Source organism: Solea solea, chromosome 14 (assembly GCF_958295425.1).
Source record: "Solea solea chromosome 14, fSolSol10.1, whole genome shotgun sequence".
Lineage (NCBI taxonomy): Eukaryota > Metazoa > Chordata > Actinopteri > Pleuronectiformes > Soleidae > Solea > Solea solea.
The window spans coordinates 5,398,038-5,420,844 of record NC_081147.1 but is presented as its reverse complement, the minus strand read 5'-3'; the positions used below and the strand labels follow the sequence as shown (position 1 = coordinate 5,420,844).

At 41.6% G+C, this 22,807-nt stretch overlaps 14 non-coding genes across 14 annotated transcripts; 6 read left to right on the top strand and 8 right to left on the bottom strand.

Annotated features, from left to right (window-relative positions):
* Nucleotides 1–266: 266 nt before the first annotated feature.
* On the bottom strand, nucleotides 267–348 carry trnal-uag (transfer RNA leucine (anticodon UAG)). The gene has a single exon. It is a non-coding gene; the product is annotated as a tRNA-Leu (tRNA).
* A 237-nt stretch (nucleotides 349–585) lies between these two features.
* Nucleotides 586–657, bottom strand: trnam-cau (transfer RNA methionine (anticodon CAU)). Its single transcript has one exon. It is a non-coding gene; the product is annotated as a tRNA-Met (tRNA).
* Nucleotides 658–1,068: 411 nt separating this feature from the next.
* Nucleotides 1,069–1,142, top strand: trnai-aau (transfer RNA isoleucine (anticodon AAU)). The gene has a single exon. It is a non-coding gene; the product is annotated as a tRNA-Ile (tRNA).
* A 464-nt stretch (nucleotides 1,143–1,606) lies between these two features.
* trnal-uag (transfer RNA leucine (anticodon UAG)) lies at nucleotides 1,607–1,688 on the bottom strand. Its single transcript has one exon. It is a non-coding gene; the product is annotated as a tRNA-Leu (tRNA).
* Nucleotides 1,689–2,460: 772 nt separating this feature from the next.
* On the top strand, nucleotides 2,461–2,534 carry trnai-aau (transfer RNA isoleucine (anticodon AAU)). Its single transcript has one exon. It is a non-coding gene; the product is annotated as a tRNA-Ile (tRNA).
* A 530-nt stretch (nucleotides 2,535–3,064) lies between these two features.
* Nucleotides 3,065–3,146, bottom strand: trnal-uag (transfer RNA leucine (anticodon UAG)). The gene has a single exon. It is a non-coding gene; the product is annotated as a tRNA-Leu (tRNA).
* A 771-nt stretch (nucleotides 3,147–3,917) lies between these two features.
* On the top strand, nucleotides 3,918–3,991 carry trnai-aau (transfer RNA isoleucine (anticodon AAU)). The gene has a single exon. It is a non-coding gene; the product is annotated as a tRNA-Ile (tRNA).
* Nucleotides 3,992–4,455: 464 nt separating this feature from the next.
* Nucleotides 4,456–4,537, bottom strand: trnal-uag (transfer RNA leucine (anticodon UAG)). The gene has a single exon. It is a non-coding gene; the product is annotated as a tRNA-Leu (tRNA).
* A 772-nt stretch (nucleotides 4,538–5,309) lies between these two features.
* On the top strand, nucleotides 5,310–5,383 carry trnai-aau (transfer RNA isoleucine (anticodon AAU)). Its single transcript has one exon. It is a non-coding gene; the product is annotated as a tRNA-Ile (tRNA).
* Nucleotides 5,384–5,913: 530 nt separating this feature from the next.
* Nucleotides 5,914–5,995, bottom strand: trnal-uag (transfer RNA leucine (anticodon UAG)). The gene has a single exon. It is a non-coding gene; the product is annotated as a tRNA-Leu (tRNA).
* Nucleotides 5,996–6,766: 771 nt separating this feature from the next.
* On the top strand, nucleotides 6,767–6,840 carry trnai-aau (transfer RNA isoleucine (anticodon AAU)). The gene has a single exon. It is a non-coding gene; the product is annotated as a tRNA-Ile (tRNA).
* A 464-nt stretch (nucleotides 6,841–7,304) lies between these two features.
* Nucleotides 7,305–7,386, bottom strand: trnal-uag (transfer RNA leucine (anticodon UAG)). Its single transcript has one exon. It is a non-coding gene; the product is annotated as a tRNA-Leu (tRNA).
* A 772-nt stretch (nucleotides 7,387–8,158) lies between these two features.
* On the top strand, nucleotides 8,159–8,232 carry trnai-aau (transfer RNA isoleucine (anticodon AAU)). The gene has a single exon. It is a non-coding gene; the product is annotated as a tRNA-Ile (tRNA).
* Nucleotides 8,233–8,696: 464 nt separating this feature from the next.
* Nucleotides 8,697–8,778, bottom strand: trnal-uag (transfer RNA leucine (anticodon UAG)). Its single transcript has one exon. It is a non-coding gene; the product is annotated as a tRNA-Leu (tRNA).
* Between the last annotated feature and the right edge of the window lie 14,029 nt (nucleotides 8,779–22,807).

The following is a 22,807-nucleotide window of genomic DNA, read 5'->3' as shown; positions in this document are numbered from 1 at the left end:
GTGTCTGTTGGCAAACTTGACACTGGTGCAGGTAGAACTGATTAAGCTGACGGTGTACAGAGTCCTCCCCGTGCCCTGGATGACTAGTGTTCAACTTTTAGGTAATCGATGACACAGACTTTAACAAGCTATGTCGTGAGGCAGGATTTGCAAGCCTCATCCGCACTACCTTCGAACAAACATGACATTTTACAGAACTCCTTCAAAGTGTGGTCGGATGCAAATTAAGTCTCTGACAGAAAGCCTTTCAAATGATTATTGTCTGATGGCAGTGGTGGGATTTGAACCCACGCCTCCTCAGAGACTGGAGCCTAAATCCAGCGCCTTGGACCCCTCGGCCACACTACCTGTGGAAGACTTTACTTTTCAGCTTTTTCAGCTTCAGGAAGAAGAACGTTTACCCTGAAGAAGTGTTTCACTCTGCCCAAAAGTAATGAAGACAGGGAAAGGTAGAGCACAGCAAGGTTTGACCTAGTATTGTGTGCATGGACTGCTGTCTTAGGCTTTCAGCAAATGGGTGCCGCCTGTCACTTCTCTGTCTTCACCAGCGTCAGCGTTTCTCGCAGACAACACATAGCCTTGCCCTAGCAGAGGATGGTTTCGATCCATCGACCTCTGGGTTATGGGCCCAGCACGCTTCCGCTGCGCCACTCTGCTGCTGGTGACCGTGTCAAATGACAACAACAGATGGGCAAACTCTTCTTCGGGAGGTCTACCCGGTACACGTTTGCCAAAGTTGAAACACGCCCAACTTTAGGATCATGTATACACATTAGGTTATATGTGCTTATTCCAAGAATGCAAAGCGGTACAAGTCCAAAGTTTCTTCACACATGATCCACTCCCCAAACCTTCTGCAAAGATAGTAAATCCAGTCACAGAGTATGTCTGAATTGGAATCATTCAAATGGGGGGTCCTTTTTGCTGTGAGGTAACAATGTTTGCCCGTGCACCGCCAGCTGCAGCATAATGAACTAGCACCACCAGCAGCAGCATAATTGACTCTGTTTTTTCTGTGAAACCCATCAGGAAGCTAGCTAAAAACCTTATCAAACACATGCAACAAGGGGCCGGTTAGCTCAGATGGTCAGAGCGTGGTGCTAATAACGCCAAGGTCATGGGTTCAATCCCCATACTGGCCATGAAAGTCTGCTTCATACAACAAAACACCCACCAAGACTGCGAGTCCAGTCGTTCAGTATGTCAATTGTTCAAATCAGCAATCCTTTTTTTGCTTTGAGGTTACAATGTTTCCCAGTGCAGCACCAGCAGCCACGTTTACACACACGATTCCCAAAATTGCTAAGCCAAAGGAGAAATTGAGACAGTAAGATAGCCTGGTGTCTGTTGGCAAACGTGACACTGGTGCAGGTAGAACTGATTAAGCTGACGGTGTACAGAGTCCTCCCCGTGCCCTGGATGACTAGTGTTCAACTTTTAGGTAATCGATGACACAGACTTTAACAAGCTATGTCGTGAGGCAGGATTTGCAGGCCTCATCCGCACTACCTTCGAACAAACATGACATTTTACAGAACTCCTTCAAAGTGTGGTCGGATGCAAATTAAGTCTCTGACAGAAAGCCTTTCAAATGATTATTGTCTGATGGCAGTGGTGGGATTTGAACCCACGCCTCCTCAGAGACTGGAGCCTAAATCCAGCGCCTTGGACCCCTCGGCCACACTACCTGTGGAAGACTTTACTTTTCAGCTTTTTCAGCTTCAGGAAGAAGAACGTTTACCCTGAAGAAGTGTTTCACTCTGCCCAAAAGTAATGAAGACGGCGAAAGGAAGAGCACAGCAAGGTTTGACCTAGTATTGTGTGCATGGACTGCTGTCTTAGGCTTTCAACAAATGGGTGCCGCCTGTCACTTCTCTGTCATCACCAGGTGGCGTTATTAGCACCACGCTCTGACCATTTGAGCTAACCGGCCACTTGTTGCAAGTGTCTTCTCTCAGACAACACATAGCCTTGCCTTAGCAGAGGATGGTTTCGATCTATCGACCTCTGGGTTATGGGCCCAGCACGCTTCCGCTGCGCCACTCTGCTGCTGGTGACCGTGTCAAATGACAACAACAGATGGGCAAACTCTTCTTCGGGAGGTCTACCCGGTACACGTTTGCCAAAGTTGAAACACGCCCAACTTTAGGATCATGTATACACATTAGGTTATATGTGCTTATTCCAAGAATGCAAAGCGGTACAAGTCCAAAGTTTCTTCACACATGATCCACTCCCCAAACCTTCTGCAAAGATAGTAAATCCAGTCACAGAGTATGTCTGAATTGGAATCATTCAAATGGGGGGTCCTTTTTGCTGTGAGGTAACAATGTTTGCCCGTGCACCGCCAGCTGCAGCATAATGAACTAGCACCACCAGCAGCAGCATAATTGACTCTGTTTTTTCTGTGAAACCCATCAGGAAGCTAGCTAAAAACCTTGTCAAACACATGCAACAAGGGGCCGGTTAGCTCAGATGGTCAGAGCGTGGTGCTAATAACGCCAAGGTCATGGGTTCAATCCCCATACTGGCCATGAAAGTCTACTTCATACAACAAAACACCCACCAAGACTGCGAGTCCAGTCGGGTCATGGGTTCAATCCCCATACTGGCCATGAAAGTCTGCTTCATACAACAAAACACCCACCAAGACTGCGAGTCCAGTCGTTCAGTATGTCAATTGTTCAAATCAGCATTACTTTTTTTGCTTTGAGGTTACAATGTTTCCCAGTGCAGCACCAGCAGCCACGTTTACACACACGATTCCCAAAATTGCTAAGCCAAAGGAGAAATTGAGACAGTAAGATAGCCTGGTGTCTGTTGGCAAACTTGACACTGGTGCAGGTAGAACTGATTAAGCTGACGGTGTACAGAGTCCTCCCCGTGCCCTGGATGACTAGTGTTCAACTTTTAGGTAATCGATGACACAGACTTTAACAAGCTATGTCGTGAAGCAGGATTTGCAAGCCTCGAACAAACATGACATTTTACAGAACTCCTTCAAAGTGTGGTAGGACACAAACTAAGTCTCTGACAGAAAGCCTTTCAAATGATTATTGTCTGATGGCAGTGGTGGGATTTGAACCCACGCCTCCTCAGAGACTGGAACCTAAATCCAGCGCCTTGGACCCCTCGGCCACACTACCTGTTGAAGACTTTACTTTTCAGCTTTTTCAGCTTCAGGAAGAAGAACGTTTACCCTGAAGAAGTGTTTCACTCTGCCCAAAAGTAATGAAGACAGGGAAAGGTAGAGCACAGCAAGGTTTGACCTAGTATTGTGTGCATGGACTGCTGTCTTAGGCTTTCAACAAATGGGTGCCGCCTGTCACTTCTCTGTCATCACCAGGTGGCGTTATTAGCACCACGCTCTGACCATTTGAGCTAACCGGCCACTTGTTGCAAGTGTCTTCTCTCAGACAACACATAGCCTTGCCTTAGCAGAGGATGGTTTCGATCTATCGACCTCTGGGTTATGGGCCCAGCACGCTTCCGCTGCGCCACTCTGCTGCTGGTGACCGTGTCAAATGACAACAACAGATGGGCAAACTCTTCTTCGGGAGGTCTACCGGTACACGTTTGCCAAAGTTGAAACACGCCCAACTTTAGGATCATGTATACACATTAAGTTATATGTGCTTATTCCAAGAATGCAAAGCGGTACAAGTCCAAAGTTTCTTCACACATGATCCACTCCCCAAACCTTCTGCAAAGATAGTAAATCCAGTCACAGAGTATGTCTGAATTGTAATCATTCAAATGGGGGGTCCTTTTTGCTGTGAGGTAACAATGTTTGCCCGTGCACCGCCAGCTGCAGCATAATGAACTAGCACCACCAGCAGCAGCATAATTGACTCTGTTTTTTCTGTGAAACCCATCAGGAAGCTAGCTAAAAACCTTATCAAACACATGCAACAAGGGGCCGGTTAGCTCAGATGGTCAGAGCGTGGTGCTAATAACGCCAAGGTCATGGGTTCAATCCCCATACTGGCCATGAAAGTCTGCTTCATACAACAAAACACCCACCAAGACTGCGAGTCCAGTCGTTCAGTATGTCAATTGTTCAAATCAGCATTCCTTTTTTTGCTTTGAGGTTACAATGTTTCCCAGTGCAGCACCAGCAGCCACGTTTACACACACGATTCCCAAAATTGCTAAGCCAAAGGAGAAATTGAGACAGTAAGATAGCCTGGTGTCTATTGGCAAACTTGACACTGGTGCAGGTAGAACTGATTAAGCTGACGGTGTACAGAGTCCTCCCCGTGCCCTGGATGACTAGTGTTCAACTTTTAGGTAATCGATGACACAGACTTTAACAAGCTATGTCGTGAGGCAGGATTTGCAAGCCTCATCCGCACTACCTTCGAACAAACATGACATTTTACAGAACTCCTTCAAAGTGTGGTCGGATGCAAATTAAGTCTCTGACAGAAAGCCTTTCAAATGATTATTGTCTGATGGCAGTGGTGGGATTTGAACCCACGCCTCCTCAGAGACTGGAGCCTAAATCCAGCGCCTTGGACCCCTCGGCCACACTACCTGTGGAAGACTTTACTTTTCAGCTTTTTCAGCTTCAGGAAGAAGAACGTTTACCCTGAAGAAGTGTTTCACTCTGCCCAAAAGTAATGAAGACGGCGAAAGGAAGAGCACAGCAAGGTTTGACCTAGTATTGTGTGCATGGACTGCTGTCTTAGGCTTTCAACAAATGGGTGCCGCCTGTCACTTCTCTGTCATCACCAGGTGGCGTTATTAGCACCACGCTCTGACCATTTGAGCTAACCGGCCACTTGTTGCAAGTGTCTTCTCTCAGACAACACATAGCCTTGCCTTAGCAGAGGATGGTTTCGATCTATCGACCTCTGGGTTATGGGCCCAGCACGCTTCCGCTGCGCAACTCTGCTGCTGGTGACCGTGTCAAATGACAACAACAGATGGGCAAACTCTTCTTCGGGAGGTCTACCCGGTACACGTTTGCCAAAGTTGAAACACGCCCAACTTTAGGATCATGTATACACATTAGGTTATATGTGCTTATTCCAAGAATGCAAAGCGGTACAAGTCCAAAGTTTCTTCACACATGATCCACTCCCCAAACCTTCTGCAAAGATAGTAAATCCAGTCACAGAGTATGTCTGAATTGGAATCATTCAAATGGGGGGTCCTTTTTGCTGTGAGGTAACAATGTTTGCCCGTGCACCGCCAGCTGCAGCATAATGAACTAGCACCACCAGCAGCAGCATAATTGACTCTGTTTTTTCTGTGAAACCCATCAGGAAGCTAGCTAAAAACCTTGTCAAACACATGCAACAAGGGGCCGGTTAGCTCAGATGGTCAGAGCGTGGTGCTAATAACGCCAAGGTCATGGGTTCAATCCCCATACTGGCCATGAAAGTCTACTTCATACAACAAAACACCCACCAAGACTGCGAGTCCAGTCGGGTCATGGGTTCAATCCCCATACTGGCCATGAAAGTCTGCTTCATACAACAAAACACCCACCAAGACTGCGAGTCCAGTCGTTCAGTATGTCAATTGTTCAAATCAGCATTACTTTTTTTGCTTTGAGGTTACAATGTTTCCCAGTGCAGCACCAGCAGCCACGTTTACACACACGATTCCCAAAATTGCTAAGCCAAAGGAGAAATTGAGACAGTAAGATAGCCTGGTGTCTGTTGGCAAACTTGACACTGGTGCAGGTAGAACTGATTAAGCTGACGGTGTACAGAGTCCTCCCCGTGCCCTGGATGACTAGTGTTCAACTTTTAGGTAATCGATGACACAGACTTTAACAAGCTATGTCGTGAAGCAGGATTTGCAAGCCTCGAACAAACATGACATTTTACAGAACTCCTTCAAAGTGTGGTAGGACACAAACTAAGTCTCTGACAGAAAGCCTTTCAAATGATTATTGTCTGATGGCAGTGGTGGGATTTGAACCCACGCCTCCTCAGAGACTGGAACCTAAATCCAGCGCCTTGGACCCCTCGGCCACACTACCTGTTGAAGGCTTTACTTTTCAGCTTTTTCAGCTTCAGGAAGAAGAACGTTTACCCTGAAGAAGTGTTTCACTCTGCCCAAAAGTAATGAAGACAGGGAAAGGTAGAGCACAGCAAGGTTTGACCTAGTATTGTGTGCATGGACTGCTGTCTTAGGCTTTCAACAAATGGGTGCCGCCTGTCACTTCTCTGTCATCACCAGGTGGCGTTATTAGCACCACGCTCTGACCATTTGAGCTAACCGGCCACTTGTTGCAAGTGTCTTCTCTCAGACAACACATAGCCTTGCCTTAGCAGAGGATGGTTTCGATCTATCGACCTCTGGGTTATGGGCCCAGCACGCTTCCACTGCGCCACTCTGCTGCTGGTGACCGTGTCAAATGACAACAACAGATGGGCAAACTCTTCTTCGGGAGGTCTACCGGTACACGTTTGCCAAAGTTGAAACACGCCCAACTTTAGGATCATGTATACACATTAAGTTATATGTGCTTATTCCAAGAATGCAAAGCGGTACAAGTCCAAAGTTTCTTCACACATGATCCACTCCCCAAACCTTCTGCAAAGATAGTAAATCCAGTCACAGAGTATGTCTGAATTGTAATCATTCAAATGGGGGGTCCTTTTTGCTGTGAGGTAACAATGTTTGCCCGTGCACCGCCAGCTGCAGCATAATGAACTAGCACCACCAGCAGCAGCATAATTGACTCTGTTTTTTCTGTGAAACCCATCAGGAAGCTAGCTAAAAACCTTATCAAACACATGCAACAAGGGGCCGGTTAGCTCAGATGGTCAGAGCGTGGTGCTAATAACGCCAAGGTCATGGGTTCAATCCCCATACTGGCCATGAAAGTCTGCTTCATACAACAAAACACCCACCAAGACTGCGAGTCCAGTCGTTCAGTATGTCAATTGTTCAAATCAGCATTCCTTTTTTTGCTTTGAGGTTACAATGTTTCCCAGTGCAGCACCAGCAGCCACGTTTACACACACGATTCCCAAAATTGCTAAGCCAAAGGAGAAATTGAGACAGTAAGATAGCCTGGTGTCTGTTGGCAAACTTGACACTGGTGCAGGTAGAACTGATTAAGCTGACGGTGTACAGAGTCCTCCCCGTGCCCTGGATGACTAGTGTTCAACTTTTAGGTAATCGATGACACAGACTTTAACAAGCTATGTCGTGAGGCAGGATTTGCAGGCCTCATCCGCACTACCTTCGAACAAACATGACATTTTACAGAACTCCTTCAAAGTGTGGTCGGATGCAAATTAAGTCTCTGACAGAAAGCCTTTCAAATGATTATTGTCTGATGGCAGTGGTGGGATTTGAACCCACGCCTCCTCAGAGACTGGAGCCTAAATCCAGCGCCTTGGACCCCTCGGCCACACTACCTGTGGAAGACTTTACTTTTCAGCTTTTTCAGCTTCAGGAAGAAGAACGTTTACCCTGAAGAAGTGTTTCACTCTGCCCAAAAGTAATGAAGACGGCGAAAGGAAGAGCACAGCAAGGTTTGACCTAGTATTGTGTGCATGGACTGCTGTCTTAGGCTTTCAACAAATGGGTGCCGCCTGTCACTTCTCTGTCATCACCAGGTGGCGTTATTAGCACCACGCTCTGACCATTTGAGCTAACCGGCCACTTGTTGCAAGTGTCTTCTCTCAGACAACACATAGCCTTGCCTTAGCAGAGGATGGTTTCGATCTATCGACCTCTGGGTTATGGGCCCAGCACGCTTCCGCTGCGCCACTCTGCTGCTGGTGACCGTGTCAAATGACAACAACAGATGGGCAAACTCTTCTTCGGGAGGTCTACCCGGTACACGTTTGCCAAAGTTGAAACACGCCCAACTTTAGGATCATGTATACACATTAAGTTATATGTGCTTATTCCAAGAATGCAAAGCGGTACAAGTCCAAAGTTTCTTCACACATGATCCACTCCCCAAACCTTCTGCAAAGATAGTAAATCCAGTCACAGAGTATGTCTGAATTGTAATCATTCAAATGGGGGGTCCTTTTTGCTGTGAGGTAACAATGTTTGCCCGTGCACCGCCAGCTGCAGCATAATGAACTAGCACCACCAGCAGCAGCATAATTGACTCTGTTTTTTCTGTGAAACCCATCAGGAAGCTAGCTAAAAACCTTATCAAACACATGCAACAAGGGGCCGGTTAGCTCAGATGGTCAGAGCGTGGTGCTAATAACGCCAAGGTCATGGGTTCAATCCCCATACTGGCCATGAAAGTCTGCTTCATACAACAAAACACCCACCAAGACTGCGAGTCCAGTCGTTCAGTATGTCAATTGTTCAAATCAGCATTCCTTTTTTTGCTTTGAGGTTACAATGTTTCCCAGTGCAGCACCAGCAGCCACGTTTACACACACGATTCCCAAAATTGCTAAGCCAAAGGAGAAATTGAGACAGTAAGATAGCCTGGTGTCTGTTGGCAAACTTGACACTGGTGCAGGTAGAACTGATTAAGCTGACGGTGTACAGAGTCCTCCCCGTGCCCTGGATGACTAGTGTTCAACTTTTAGGTAATCGATGACACAGACTTTAACAAGCTATGTCGTGAGGCAGGATTTGCAAGCCTCATCCGCACTACCTTCGAACAAACATGACTTTTTACAGAACTCCTTCAAAGTGTGGTCGGATGCAAATTAAGTCTCTGACAGAAAGCCTTTCAAATGATTATTGTCTGATGGCAGTGGTGGGATTTGAACCCACGCCTCCTCAGAGACTGGAGCCTAAATCCAGCGCCTTGGACCCCTCGGCCACACTACCTGTGGAAGACTTTACTTTTCAGCTTTTTCAGCTTCAGGAAGAAGAACGTTTACCCTGAAGAAGTGTTTCACTCTGCCCAAAAGTTATGAACACAGGGAAAGGTAGAGCACAGCAAGGTTTGACCTAGTATTGTGTGCAAGGACTGCTGTCTTAGGCTTTCGCCAAATGGGTGCCGCCTGTCACTTCTCTGTCTTCACCAGCGTCAGCGTTTCTCTCAGACAACACATAGCCTTGCCTTAGCAGAGAATGGTTTCGATCCATCGACATCTGGGTTATGGGCCCAGCACCCTTCCGCTGCGCCACTCTGCTGCTGTTGACCGCGTCAAATGACAACAACAGATGGGCAAACTCTTCTTCGGTAGGTCTACCCGGGACACGTGTGCCAACGTTGAAACACGCCCAGCTTTAGGATCATGTATACACATTAAGTTATATGTGCTTATTCCAAGAATGCAAAGCGGTACAAGCCCAAAGTTTCTTCACACATGATCCACTCCCCAAACCTTCTGCAAAGATAGTAAATCCAGTCACAGAGTATGTCTGAATTGGAATCATTCAAATGGGGGGTCCTTTTTGCTGTGAGGTAACAATGTTTGTTTGCCCGTGCACCGCCAGTAGCAGCATAATGAACTAGCACCACCAGCAGCAGCATAATTGACTCTGTTTAGTCTGCAGCCACACCCTCAGCCACACATGACATTTTAAAGAACTCCTTCAAAGTGTGGTAGGACACAAATTATGTCTCTTACAGAAAGCCTTTCAAATTATTATTGTCTGATGGCAGTGGTGGGATTTGAAGGTTTCATCAAATGGCCACCCCCTGTCTCTTCTCGACCTTCACCAGTGTCAGTATTTCTCAGAGACGACACATAGCATTGCCTTAGAAGAGGATGGTTTTGAATGTATGTTGTTATTTGTCACTTTACAAATAAAATAGAATTGAAATAAATTCGCACTTTTCCCTTTGCAGCAAGAAGACCTTGGTTCGAGCCCTGGTCAATAAGTGCCTTTCTGCATTGAGTTTGCATGTTCTCCCTGTGTTCCCGTGGGTTTTCTCCGGATTCTCAGGCTTCCTCCCACATTCCAAAAACAGGCAGGGATTAGTTCATTTGGACACTCTAGATTGACCGTAGGTGTGAGAGTGAATGTTTGTCTCTATATGTGGCATGGGCGAACTGTCCAGGGTGTACCCCGCCTGTCGCCCTGTGCCAGCTGGGAGTGGTACAGCACCCCCCAGCGAACCTCGTATGTAGGATAAAACAGTAGAAAATGGATGGATGGACGGATGAATTGAATCTCTTCCTCCTCTAAATCTCATTCATAAATCAAGTGATTCAAACAATATGCACACAGTGAGCGATAGGTTATGTTCGCCAGGTTAAAAATGCAAGCTATGGAAACTAAAGCACTGTTGTTTTTTTTTTTTGGGAAATTAATTTCTAATCAATTTGTTGACTTGGCAACAAATGCACAGTAACATATATTTTATGTTTTGTTTTTTGGTTTTTTTAACAATGTAATACAATTTACCAACTGTGGGCGGAGCTCGAGAGAAAATACTACATTGTGTCACTTTAACAGAAACAGAAAACAACTTCAAAACAGAAACAACCCTAATGGACACATTGTCTACGGGCAGACATGACACAACAGACCAAATCAGAGATAGCCTTGCTGTTACATTTGCCTTGCATGTTTTCATTGCATGTGAACATGTATTTGTGTGTGAAATGGTAATATTTTCAATGTATTAATGTGTGATATTTGATCTCATCCTAGCAATATCCTAACTGACCAAACAGAATCAAGTACTCTAATCCATCAGCCTCAGCAATATGTTTAATCGATGTCAACGATGTGACGTGAGCAAAAAATTGTTGAGGATATGAAGAAATATTTACAATAGTAATAAGTGTAAAGGATGTAGATGATGTGCTATGGACAGTTGGTCGGTCAACAAGTCCAAACCATTTTCTGACCTTTCATGTTTAATATCCTAAGACATTGATACCACTTTCACCAACATCCCTTTAATGACCTTTGCAATTGCTGCGTGTGTGTGTACCTGCAGTAGAATTGATCCCATTATTGATACCCATTGATTTCCTATTTCCTCATCCCTTGTCCCATTTAGAAAAATTTAACAAGACCGATGTGTTTAAGGCTAAAGTTCAGACACTGTTTCTAATTGTGTCCAGTGTTAATTAGATGCAGTTAATTGTAAACAGTGGTTGACAGTGACGTCTCCAGAGCCTACAGAGACAGACGACCTGGTTAGAGAAATTTGGTTAATTCCCTTTGAAGAATGAACCATGCCATAGCCACACATGGTAATATACTCAACTCACTCTCTTCCGCCACATTAGTTTGCTTCTCTACTTCGGTTCACTTTCTTCACTGTCAAATACTGTAAACAAATGATTCCACAATGCTTGTTTGGTATTCATATTAACCTTGTTCTGAACATAATTTCATGTGGTGTGCATGATAGTGTTACTTTTCCAATTTCCTGCCACCATATCAATAATTCACTTCCTTATTGTTTTGATAGTTTACACATTTCCCACTGAGCAGCTGAGAATGATTAAACTGAATATTCACCATAATTGGAATGTATAGGCATGATATAACTGTCTATACACAAGCAATTTTATTAATATTATATATGATAAAGGTTTTCTATTCTTTGCCTGAGCTCTCCCAAGCGGATCTTAAAAGCAGCTGCTTGTTACGTAATTGGGAGGTCTGAACAGCTCTTCCTCCTGCTCTGGAGCTGTGTCAAAAGCTTGTTCTGTTTTACATTATAAGTATACAGATAAAATATATGAAAAGTTGAGAAATATATAGCAATACATAAGTAGATATGTGTTTGTATGTACAAATACACAAAAGGATAAAGTGCATGTTGAAAGCACACATTTACACAGTAATCAACTCTGTAACAGTATTTGATAAAGTAACAAAAAAATACCGACTCATTGATCTGTATCATGTTTACATAGGTTGTGGCTTGTGACCAAAACTAAAAATACAAGCAATCTTTTCATAACAAAAAAATAATTCACTTTGTACAAGTGCTAAGAAATATTTATTTACAAACAATGTGTTTTAAATATCTTGGCAAAAAAAAAACAGTGTACTAAACTAAACAACACTGAAACTAAGAGATAGATGTAGTTAAGTTATTGTTTTTCTAGTAAATAAGTAAAAAAAAGTGCATAGCATAACAAATATATAAATAAAGCCAAACCTTTCAGTGATTATTTATTAGAAAATTGAATTATTTTTAAAACTGCTTTAGGATCTTGCCACCTATCATAATTGGAGCTGCACGGTGAAACCTGCAACAGACAAAAACAGCAAACTGAGACCACTCAGGTTGTCTCACTACAACAGTATGTGTATTGGTATATTCAGAAATGTGTTCACTGAATGTACTGTGCATGAATCAGCAAACATAGCCTACTGGTACACTGAACATGTGGCTTGAATGATATTCAGTGGCTTAGACTGTCAGAATATGTCTCAGCAAATCCAAGAACAATGCCGAACTATAGATCAGTTAAAAAGACTTAAAATTCATGAAAACATTCATCTATATAGGAAAGCTAGCTCTGTGCTAAGCTTCAATTGGAGAGCTCATGTCTGGCCCGTGGATGGCCAGAGTGAGAGGAGTCTGTGTCCTGCTCCTCAGGAAGAGGATTGGAGAAGAGAGTGTGTTTCTTCCTCAGCAGAAAGACGAGAGTTGTAACTCCACAGAGGACAGTGGAAAGAGAGAGAAAGGGAGGGTGAACCACCCAATGTGAGGTCACCAAAGGTAATTTTCACCCCAAGTTAGGATTCCAAGATGGCTGCCACCATACAAACACTGCTACAAACCCTTGTATTTGGCTTGTTATCTCGGAGTAAATCAGTTGTGCACATATAATTGTGTAATTTTTAACTGTAGACATGTTGCTATGCTGTTTGTGTGCACCAAATATCATGTTTCTTCATAATTCCAATGCAAATGGAATATGCAGCAAAGGGCCACATGTTGTCCATTCAGTGTCTTGGGTCTCTCTGTTGTTGGTCAATATAAATAAATGTTGAAATGTGTTTACGTTTGCTGTGTTACCATCAATGGCTTTCTGTTTTGAGTGTGTCTCTCTTTCCTTATTTTGTTTTATTTTTTTCTTCATGCACATGTATGTATGTTTTGTTGTTTAAAGATGCTTCCAATGGCTGCTTCAAGAAAGTATGTCTGCTCATGGTGAAAATAATTGCAGTTGCTACTGCATTGAGAACAGACTTCATCCACTGCAGAAATTGATATTGTTAAAGTGTTAAATTGTGTTTGGAAGATTTGTTGTGCTTTATCACACACTTTATTTTGGCACCAATTTAATACTGTCCCTCCAGGGTACAGACTGCCATGGATTTGTTGGTGATTTAGAGGACAAATGTGTTTCCTCCTTTTGAGGGAGCAATTGATGATTCTCACAAGTTCATAGCTGCCTCTTTCAACCATGCAATGGTTTATTTCCATCAGAGTGGAAATCAGTCTATCATCTAACAAGCTGTAGCGAGTCATGCCTCTCTGTGAGGAGCACACGTGCATTCAAGAAGTTAGATGAACAGCCAGTGTGGCCCATATTCCCCAGACCACCTCTAAGACCATGGTCAGACCTGGTCCGTTATATTGGTCATAGCTGTGTGCTGTACATATATACACTGTAGAATATCCTAACTGACCAAACAGAATCAAGTACTCTAATCCATCAGCCTCAGCAATATGTTTAATCGATGTCAACGTGACGTGAGCAAAAAATTGTTGAGGATATGAAGAAATATTTACAATAGTAATAAGTGTAAAGGATGTAGATGATGTGCTATGGACAGTTGGTCGGTCAACAAGTCCAAACCATTTTCTGACCTTTCATATTTAATATCATAAGACATTGATACCACTTTCACCAACATCCCTTTAATGACCTTTGCAATTGCTGCGTGTGTGTGTGTGTGTGTGTACCTGCAGTAGAATTTATCCCATTATTGATACCCATTGATTTCCTATTTCCGCATCCCTTGTCCCATTTAGAAAAATTTAACAAGACCGATGTGTTTAAGGCTAAAGTTCAGACGTTGTTTCTAATTGTGTCCAGTGTTAATTAGATGCAGTTAATTGTAACAGTGGTTGATAGTGACGTCTCCAGAGCCTACAGAGACAGACAACCTGGTTAGAGAAATTTGGTTAATTCCCTTTGAAGAATGAAACATGCCATAGCCACAGCCACACATGGTAATATACTCAACTCACTCTCTTCCGCCTCATTAGTTTGCTTCTCTACTTCGGTTCACTTTCTTCACTGTCAAATACTGTAAACAAATGATTCCACAATGCTTGTTTGGTATTCATTTTAACCTTGTTCTGAACATAATTTTCAATTTTCCCCACCTCTAAGACCATGGTCAGACCTGGTATTAAGTTCCATCCTGTGTGACCCAATCACATACTAGCAGCATTAACACCCAGTGTGTCCTGAATACACAGTCCAAATTCCTAAACATGAATAAGCCCAATCAGTCCTCAGGATGGCTTAAAAACCAACTCCCTTCTGATCTATTTCAGTTTCACAGTATTTTTACACTTATCACCCATACATTCATATAGCTGTAGCCACAATATCGACAGTAATCAACACATGGTTTCCTTTACGCAATGGTTCAAATCATATTCCATGTCAGAGCAGCGTGACTATTCTCCTTTTCACCCTTTTTTTCCACACACTGACACAGAGGAACACATTCACATCAGACACATTTTTAAATTCAAAACAGAATAGACACAATGTCTAATGTGGCATGTGTATTTGTAGACAGGTCCTAATACCAGGTCTGTATCAGGCCTAAATATGTCCGGAAAGTGTCACAATTGCACATAGTGTTTTTTACTGGAAACTGAATAAATGATGAAGTCAGTATATTACAACAAACCACCACTCACTCCTCTTTATATATAAAAGGTTTATTTAAAAACCAAAGAGTTTTTTTTTTTTTTTTTTTTTTTTTTACTAAAGCTGCAGTGCAACATTTTAGATATAAACAAATGTTTGTAACATTCAAACCATTGTCATTAGTTCAAACAGTAGTGTTTTGTTCCCATGCTGCACACAGAGAGTGGTGTTTTTTACCTGTTGGTACCACCAACTGTAAAACAATACAGCTACATGGTGGTACATGTAAAGCGAGACAGTTGCACTCAGTTGGACAATGGCTGCAAACACCACAAAGCACCCAAGAAAGCAATATATGCTACTTAAAAATAAATCTTGAGGCTCAGTAGGGTTGCACAGTTGACAAACTTACTAATATTAACTGAATGTGATCGTGTAATAATGAAAAATGCATGTTCCACCAATAAAATGAAAAGCAAATCAAGCCCCGTCTAGACAATTGTCTGCCTATATGCCTGCATGTGCCAGTCACCGCAGCTGCTATTCCTGCACCAAGCAGCTCCATGTTTTCTCGATGCAGTCTGGACTCATTTGTGATATTAAAAGACAGATATACAATGGAGAACTTAATGAAGTACAGTAGAAACAAATATCTTATGTCTATCTTAGCAGAGGGTGAAGAACTCTCTCTCTGTGAAAAAGGGTAGATAGAGAGAAGCAGTTGGCCATGTAGAGATGCTGCTTGTGTTTTGGCAACTATTATTTTTTTCAGGGGGCATTAGAGATTCCACACTGGAGTTGTAAAGCAATTTTACACTGATGTAAACAAACATATGGGCAGTCTATTCAAATTGTGCCAATGAGACCTCAAAAAAGTTACACACTAAAATATTACAAACAGAAGCCAAGAATCCAAAATGGTCAACAGACCAGAAATGCAAACAAAAACGCCAAATGTCAGTTAATCTCTCTTTTGTCTGAAAGTCCTCTCTCATTGTCATCATCAAACCATTTTCTTTCAAAGTGGGTTTCCCACAAACGCTTTCTGATAACTGTGTCATATTTCCCTGTGCTTTTGAGAAAAGTGAAGTAATTAAAATGAGATAATAAGAATTTCCTCCCACACATGTGCCAATTCAGATGAAGCAACAACTTTAAATTGCTTGTAGCAAGTGGTTATAAGGTTAAATTTGTAGAATTGTACCGTGATAGTAGTTGAACAACTTTGTGAGACCTTAAGTTTCTGAATAGCCAACCAACCAACCAACTGGGCCAGCTATTGTAGCAGCAAATACAAATGTAAATCCACTGTATGGTCCAGTTATGTCTTTGAGTTCAATGCTCTATGCTTCAGTGTGAGAATAAGATTAAATTTTCTTAAAAGGTGTAGAAGGTCAGGGAGCATTTTTTCTATGATTGCTTACTATAGTAGGGCTTTAGTGTGGAAGACTAAAAATAATCTAGACTATAGGCATTCGGATGAAAATGTACCTTATTGCTTGGATGAGAAAAGTTAAAGCAGCTTAAAGTTTCACTCAGTTCAAAGCCACTGTCCGACCCAATGATGCGTCATAACATTCAACAGAAACGTCAGCCTTTCAGAAGGAATTGAACTCTGCATAGAAAATGGTTTGATGAAAACCTGTTTTGAATATGTATAAATCATCATTCTTGATGTTCATCCTGAAGACATGATGCATCCCACTTTATATCTGAGATATATCCTGCAAGAATAGGGATATTTTAATCAATATTTTATTGGTGTGTGAGATTTTTGTCTCAAAGCAAATGCAACATAGTCAAGATCATGGGGAAAATATATTAATAAAGAAATAGAACCAAGCCAGAGCAACATGAGATAAAAAAAAAAGTGTTATTACTGTGCTGACAGCAATGCCGTTTTCCATTGGGCACTATTTGTGTGTGAGTGTATGTGTCTGCCACAGCCATTGACTGTTGAATGTAATACTACATTTATTGAATAAACAGTGATCATGTTGGTGGGTAATTTTAATTTGCAAATCAAAATACTCGTTTTATGAACACCAGCATGTGCTTGTCCTTTTGGTTTCTTCTGTAAATGCAATATTTTTCATCCAATTATATAAAGGACAGACAGACTACAGCAAATCCTGCAACTTTAAATCTTTAAATGTTTTTTTTGTGTGAATTATTCGGACATTTGAAATATTTTTCAAACATGTTTCCAATCAATGCACCATTCAAATCGGCCACATAATTTCAACTTTTTTTTTTCGAATCATGGTTGATTTTGTGTGAACCAATCCGAGTGTTGCTGATGACGCACAGTCCAAAGACTTACCTCGGCAGCAGATCGCTTTGGTTGTGTTTGTTTCCCAAAACCCTGTTCTTTTTATTTTATTATTAACCTTTAGTGCTCACATGGCACGGCTCTGTGCCACAGGTGCAACCATGGTAATTTGCCGTGGGAATAATACACAGTTCCTTATATGGACATCTTGGGGGTGTGTGCTTATAGGTCACATATAAGCAAAAATAGAAAAAAAATGTGTCTTCTTATGTGTTGTTGAGCAATAATTGTGCAGAAGTCACAAAATAGACCATTTTTCTTTCCTTTCTGTTCATAAATAGAGCCAAGTGAACTGTTACATATTTCCAGATTTCACAAATTCAATCCAATTTTAAACATTTTGAGTACTTTTTGCTCTGTTGTGTGTATGTAGTTGGTGAAAATTCAATGTTTTTCATCAGATTGCCTAGGTTGTGCTGAAAAAAGGATATAAGACACTCTACATTGCATGTTCTTATACCCTGTGTATAAACTGTATGTTTAAACATAGTAATGGATAAAAAGCAGCCAAAATGCTCTGTGTTCTAAGGGTTGAACAAGAAAAAAATTTACAACAGTCGTTAGACGCGTGTAGCCAGGTTGTAATGGAGGTCCAGTGGGACGGTGTGTGTAAATCAAGCTTCAAAATAGTTTTTACCGACATTCGCTTTGAGCTGCTGTCTCTGCCCATAGCAGTGGCAGCTGAGTGTGTGTGTGTGTGTCCAGCTCTGGTCGCAAACAGACCGTGATGTGATTTGTTTCCCCTGGTTTTCATAATGTATTTGTTTATTACGCATCGTGCTTGGGAGGGTGTGTTGTAATTATCTTGTAAATTTGCATTGTCAAATGTGCAAAGAACTTAAAGGTGATGGGTATTGGATAAAGGGTTTTGTCCCTCCTGCTCAAATTTGTCCTTGGATTATCTGAAATGTATTATTTTATGGACTATCACGAATTCCTTAAATTTATGTCATTGCCAACAGTTCTGCTGAAAGTGATGAACCATCTTTGCTTTTCATCGTCTTTGAATGTGACTTTTGGGAATCAGGTGTTTCCTGAAGATACTGTTCCAGGTATCAAAGCATACATACAAAAAAGAAAATATAATAAACAATTATGAATATGCTCATAGCATGAGTCAAAGGTATCTCTTGCAAGTTCATGGTTACTCAGATGGGTGGAAGTTTATTTGCCATATGAACAATGACAAGTGAATTCCTCTGAAAGACAGGAACAAGAGAGGTGCATTATTTATATATCTACGTTCCAAAGAACATGGTGTCATGATATGTAGAGTCAATTAAAACTGTAATTTTGGGACTTGGATTTCGTGATGGGGTGCATTTCACAGCAGGGGTGCTTATTACAGCACAACATTGGTGTAAGGCCATGCCTCTGCTTCATGTTTGAACACCTCTGATTTTTCCTGTGATATTGCATGTGGGATGTGCTGCGCAGCTCCTATCACTGTCGTTGATCTCCTTCCCATTATTCCCCCATCTTTTCTCCATATTACAGTAACCTGATATTCTAATGAGAAAACGTTGTATGTACAGAGCAGATCTGATGAGAAAATAACTCCATATAACAAGAACAGATGTGAGCATAATCAGGTAAGATCAATGAAGGAAAGATCCTAACAGAACAGGTAATAATAGAAAAAAATCTCATGAGAGGAGGAGAAGATGAAGATGTGATGGGGGGGAGTCTCTTTATTACAAGGAAATCTGATACAATGTTGTTGTAGATGAATTCAGTCCCATCATCCAGCACTGTATTGTCAAGGTAACTCTCTAGGTGATGTTTGTGAAATAATGAGAGGCGTTTTATTTGCTCGGTAATAAAAAACGACTATAATTTCGAGTGAACATGGATTACACCACATATGTTTACAGTGGCACATATCTTTATTTCCGTTGTGCAGCAGCAAGGCAAAAATGCCCGCATGCATTTTGAACAGTCTCGCCCACATCGCGGCTCCCGCAAAACTCTTTTGTGAAAAAAGCAATTATGCATGTTTGTTTGTTTTTTTATTTAATTTTTTTTATTTTCTGACAAGGCCCCAGAGTCATATCCATCCCTTATGCTCTGAGATATAAATAAATATGAAAGACACAGATACTTAGGTGCTAGAAAAATAATTCAAGGTGGGAGAATTATATGTGGTTATATAGTTCTAAAATGTCACCTCCTACAAGGCAAATGCTCGTCGCAAACTCCCACACATTTCAACATGTCTTTCTTTGACAAGGAAAGGTCAGTAAATACTGTATACCTTCACCCTGACTCTCCGAGGACTGGTACACATTCAACATTTCGAATAGGGAAAAAAAAAAAATACTGTGTCGTAGTCACCAACATTGTTGCCTTTAAAGGTAGGACATGGTCAGTGCGTCCTTGTGGGCAAGACTATGAGTCAGTTTTGTTTGTATAAAATAAGTGAAGAACTACTGGCTGGAGTTACAACAGATACAGTATGTTTAAAAAAAAAAAAAAATAAAAAATGTCTTTGGTGTGACAAGTGAGTAGTGAATTTCTCTCTTTTTAACTTGACTAAATACTAGACCAGAGGTGCCAAACTGGCAGCCTGCAGGCCACATGCAGCACTTCAATCGATTACATGTGGCCCACCACTTAATATCATTTTACAATGAAAAATGGCCTGCAACTTCCTCTTCCTTCAAACACAGTGTGTGGCTGAGGCACAGCTGCCACTGAGAACAGAGACGGAATGTAATAATTATAAACATATTTGTTAGCCAGTGACGTGTGGGGAGAGGTTCATGGCTGGTGAGCCACTGAATCATTCAGATTTACAATAATATATGAACCCGATACAGTACTTCCATTTTGGCAGTCATCTACCTACGTGCTCTAAAACGTAGGTGCTGATTGGCCAAAGAGGAAACCTGTGTATCTGCACTCGATTGCTCTTCCTTTAGTTAGTTTTAGATGTCTGTCACAGTGAATTGAAATTGAATTGTGAGAACTGAAAATATATACAATTTTTCCAAAGCAATTACTCAAATTAAACAATTTAAATTCAAATATAAATGATTCAAATTCAGTTTCTGGTGGCACATATTTCAGCCCATAGATAGATAGTTCTAAAGAGTTATTGCTGTAGGCAGGAAAGATTTCAGATATCAGTGCTTCTGAATCAATTCAATTCAATTCAATTCAATTTTATTTGTATAGCGCCAAATCATACATACATTATCTCAGGGCACTGTACATAGACCGGTTTGGGGTGAAAGGAAAATCGGGGACAGAGGAGAGGTGGAGGACAGAAAGGGGAGGGGGGAGAGAAAGGACAAGAGGGAGATGAGGTAGAGACAGAAGAGAGAGAGAGACCAGGAGCAGATACACAACAACTGTATCAAGTTACAAGTTAATACAGTTAATGATATCGACTTTTTAATTATAGCACAATAATAATGGTGATGATGTGGGTAGCCTCGAAAACTGGATCTTGGTCCCGCAACCTGCATGATGAGAATACAGAGAGAGAGAGAGAGGGAAGGAAGGAAATACACAAACTAGGGAGAGAAAGAGACAAGGTTAATGACATATAAAAAGTCAAAATCATATCCTGAGTGTGAGAGAGTGAATGTGCGTGCACCACAGATAAAAAATCCCCCAGCAGTCTAGTTCTATAGCAGCATAACTAAGAGCTGGTCCAGGTTTCCCTGAACCAGCTCTAACTATAAGCTTTATCAAAAAGGAAAGTTTTAAGTTTAACTTTAAATACAGAGAGAGTGTCCGCCTCCCGAACTATCATTGGGAGCTGGTTCCACAGGAGAGGAGCCTGGTAACTAAAGGCTCTGCCTCCCATTCTGCTCTTGCAGACTCTAGGAACCACAAGTAAGCCTGTATTTTGTGACCTAAGTGGTCTATTAGGGTGATAGGGTAAGACTAGGTCTTTCAGGTATGAAGGGGCCTGACCATTAAGTGCTTTGTACGTGAGGAGGAGGATTTTAAATTTAATTCTAAACTGTACAGGGAGCCAGTGTAGAGAAGCTAACACTGGAGTTATATGGTCTCTCTTTCTAGTTCCTGTCAGAACTCGTGCTGCAGCATTTTGAATTAACTGAAGGGTTCTAACAGACTTGTTGGAACATCCTGATAATAAGGAGTTACAGTAATCTAATCTAGATGTAACAAAAGCATGAACTAGTTTTTCAGCATCCCGTAAAGACAGAATGTTTCTAATTTTCTTAATGTTCCGCAGGTGGAAGAAGGATGTTCTGGAAATTAGTTTAATGTGTGAGTCAAATGACATTTCCTGGTCAAAAGTAACTCCAAGGTTCCTCACAGTGGAACTGGAAGCCAGGGTGATGTCATCTAAAGTGACAATGTGATCGGAAAGTTTTTCTCTGAGGTGTTTAGGGCCGAGTATAATGACCTCAGTTTTTTCTGAGTTTAAAAGTAGAAAGTTACAGGTCATCCAGGACTTAATGTCTCTGAGACATTCCTGGAGTTGAACAACCTGATTTATTTCATCCGGCCTCATTGATAAATAAAGCTGTGTGTCATCTGCATAACAATGAAAGTGTATGTTGTGCTTTCTAATAATGTTCCCTAGAGGAAGCATATATAAGGTAAAAAGTATAGGCCCAAGCACTGAGCCTTGTGGAACTCCACAATTAACTTTAGTTTGTAGTGAGGCTTTATCATTAACATGAACAAACTGGAATCTATCAGATAAGTATGATTTAAACCAGCAGAGGGCAGCACCTGTGATACCAATATCAGTGCTGCAAGTGCTGCACTATTTGTGCTATAATGTTGGAGAGGGTGTTCAGTATTATCCATAAAGGATAACAGTTTGTTCAGGGTCTTTCTCTCCATCAGAACGTCAAAGGTGTCTGGTTTGCTGCCAATTACAGACTCAGCCTCAATCAATGTTCTTCAGTCTGCTGGTGGCACTTGCTCCGCCGCCACTGCCTTAGGGAAAAGTGCGGCAGACGTCACCTTCAAATGAAAAAAAGAGCTCTTTAAGAAGCTGAAACTCCCTGATATGGCCACTGATATGTGTTTATACACTGTACACAGTGTGTCTTATGTCTCAGCCAAATTATACACGACTGCGTGAAAACACTTATTGGATGAAGTTGCATATTTGTAGCTGAATATCTCTCACCTCACCCTTCTCTTTCAAGTGTTGGCAAACCTAGCCTTCAGTTAGCATCAAAACTCAAAAGATGTTTGTCCATTGTGGGCTATTGTAAAAACATGATGGTCTAAAATAGCGGCTGATCAAGGTCCTGATATAAATGTAAAAGGCTCATAGGCTAATAAAAAAAACAATTCATACAACAGGGTGATTGTACACATTTAAGTATAATTATTTCATCTTCAATTTCTGCCAAAAATTTCACCTATATTTTGAAAGCTGGAGCTTTAAAGATTTAAAAATGTTTTAGCATATCCATCTAAAGTGACATATAGTTGGATTTAAAGCATGTCACTGTCAATGATCGCCTGACAGGAAAGGACCAGAATCATAGGTCTATGTGCTTTTGTCAATCACCATAGATTTTCAATGGCAGAGTGGAAAGTGAGGGACTAACACCAAGGCTTTAGAGGTATATCGACAATGTAATTGACTTGGTTTCCCCTGTAATGACCAAGTCAAGAATGACTCTTTCAATTTGTCTTTTGACATGTGTATCTGTTTATTCACATGTCTCCATAATTATTTTATTATGGTTATGTCTGTTTTTCTGTCATATTTAGGCTTTACACTGTGTTCGACATGAATAATGTTACAATAAGGTAG